Source organism: Triticum aestivum, chromosome 7D, assembly GCF_018294505.1.
Source record: "Triticum aestivum cultivar Chinese Spring chromosome 7D, IWGSC CS RefSeq v2.1, whole genome shotgun sequence".
In the NCBI taxonomy this organism is placed as follows: Eukaryota; Viridiplantae; Streptophyta; class Magnoliopsida; order Poales; family Poaceae; genus Triticum; species Triticum aestivum.
In genome coordinates, this window is record NC_057814.1 from 197,622,351 (window position 1) to 197,625,221 (window position 2,871).

The window sequence follows — 2,871 nt, forward strand, 5'->3', positions numbered from 1 at the left end:
CATCAGTTGTATGCCAAGTTCAGTAAGTGTGAGTTTTGGCTGAAGGAAGTTGGATTCCTTGGACATGTTATTTCTGGAGAAGGAATAGCAGTAGACCCTGCCAAGGTTGACACAGTGACAAGTTGGGAATCGCCCACGACAGTTGGAGAAATCCGGAGTTTTCTTGGACTTGCAGGATACTACCGGAGATTTATCGAGAATTTCTCAAAGATTGCTAAGCCCATGACTGAGCTATTGAAGAAGGACACCAAATTCAATTGGACTGAGGAATGTGAAGCTAGTTTCCAAGAGTTGAAGAAACGATTGGTTACATCACCAGTGTTGATTCTGCCAGATCAACGCAAGGACTATGAAGTGTATTGCGATGCTTCTCGTCGAGGACTTGGAGCAGTGCTTATGCAGGAAGGAAGAGTTGTGTCATATGCTTCACGACAACTTAAACCCCATGAGAAGAATTATGCTACGCATGATTTGGAATTAGCAGCCGTGGTGCATGCATTGAAAACATGGAGACATTTTCTCATCGGAAACCATTGTGAGGTGTACACGGATCACAAGAGTTTGAAGTACATTTTCACGCAGAAGGAGTTAAATCTCAGACAAAGAAGGTGGTTGGAGCTCATTAAAGGTTATGATATGAGATTGCATTATCACCCTGGAAAGGCTAACGTAATAGCAGACGCGTTGAGCCGCAAGAGTCATGTCAACACCCTCATGACAGGAGAATTACCTCAGGAGTTAGGACCTTCGCGAGCTAAGTTTGGAGATAGTCCCAAGGGGCTATTTAGCCACGTTGGAGATTCAGTCTACCTTGATGGAAAGGATCAGAGAAGCTCAGAAGTCAGACAAGGAGATTGAAGAGATAAAGGAGAAGATGAGGAAAGGAAAAGCCAAGGGATTTCGTGAGGATGAGCACGATACCTTATGGTTCGAGGACCGCGTATATGTACCAAATGATCCGGAGATCAGGAAGTTGATTTTGCAAGAAGCCCATGATTCACCATACTCGATTCACCCAGGGAATACCAAGATGTATTTGGATTTGAAGAATACTTTCTGGTGGACCGGAATGAAGAAGGATATTGCGGAGTATGTAGCAGTTTGTGATGTATGTCAGAGAGTGAAGGCAGAGCATCAGAAGCCAGCAGGATTGCTACAGCCATTGCCGATACCCGAATGGAAGTGGGATAAAATAGGCATGGATTTTATCACAGGATTACCCAGGACTCGTTCAGGCTATGACTCGATATGGGTTGTAGTCGACCGTTTGACGAAAGTGGCTCATTTCATTCCAGTGAAGATCACTTACACCGGTGCTAAGTTGGCAAATATATACATGACCAGGATAGTATGTTTGCATGGAGTTCCGAGGACCATTGTATCAGACAGAGGAACCCAATTTACCTCGAAGTTTTGGAAGCAGTTACATGAAACATTGGGAACCAGGCTGGAATTTAGTACAGCTTTCCACCCACAGACAGATGGACAGACCGAGAGAGTCAACCAGATTTTGGAGGACATGTTGAGAGCATGTGCACTAGATTATGGATCTAGTTGGGACAACAATTTGCCATATGCGGAGTTTTCTTATAACAACAGTTATCAAACCAGTTTGAAGATGGCCCCTTTCGAAGCTTTGTACGGAAGGAGGTGTAGAACACCGTTGTTATGGGACGAAGTTGGAGATCGTCAGCTGTTTGGACCAGATTTGATTAAGGAATCTGAACAGAAAGTGAGGTTGATTCGCGATAGGCTCAAGGTAGCCCAGTCCAGGCAGAAGAGTTATGCTGATTCTAAACGAAAGGAGACAGTTCACGAAGTCGGAGACAGAGTGTATCTTCGAGTATCACCACTTCGAGGAGTGAAGCGCTTTGGAGTTAAAGGAAAGTTAGCACCCCGTTTTATTGGACCATACAGAGTGTTGGAACGTATGGGAGAAGTTGCCTACAAGTTGGAATTGCCCGAAGGATTGTCTGGAGTACATGATGTATTTCATGTTTCCCAGTTGAAGAAGTGCCACGCAGAAATGGCTGAGATACCGCTGAGAGATACTGTGCCACTGGAAGCGATTCAGTTGGAAAGTGATTTGACTTATGAGGAGAAACCAGTTAAGATTCTTGAGTATGCCAGTCGAGTTACCCGCAGCAAGGTTATCAAGTTTTGCAAAGTTCAGTGGAGTCACCACACAGAGGATGAAGCCACCTGGGAGCGAGAGGAAGATCTACGGAAAAACCACTCCCACCTGTTTTCTAGCCAACCCGAATCTCGAGGGCGAGATTCATCTTAAGGGGGGTAGGTTTGTAACATCCCAAATTTCCAATTTGGAATGTTATACATAGATCATCATTGCATATCATGTTTTGTTGCATTTTGACAAATCCTCGATAAATCCTAAGCAACTCAAGGACCCTCGGAGAGAGTTGGGGATTTTCTCAAATTTTTAAATTTGATTTTTCAAACGAGGATTGGGGTTTTAATTATTTTTCTCTCCGGAAAAATATTTCATGTTAAAATAAACGAGAGGAGAAAATATGACTTCTCCAAAACATTTGAAATACTGGAGGAAAAATGTTAAAATCATTATTTGGAATTTATTTGGATTTTATTTGCAATTTTCATTGCATTAAAAAAATATGCATGTTTTCAAAATATTTATTTTGATTTATAAAAATGTTCACACTATTCTAGATTTTCTAACTAGACGGGGAAAATTTATTTCATATTTTTTGATTTTTATATTTTCCGCGGAACTTTTTAAAAAAAAAACTGCGCGACGCCCGACCGGGCCGAAGCCCAGCCGAGCGCCGGCCCGCCCGCGCTCTCCTCTTCCCACACGACGCCGAGCCGCCGCCGGAGTCCGCCGCCCGCACG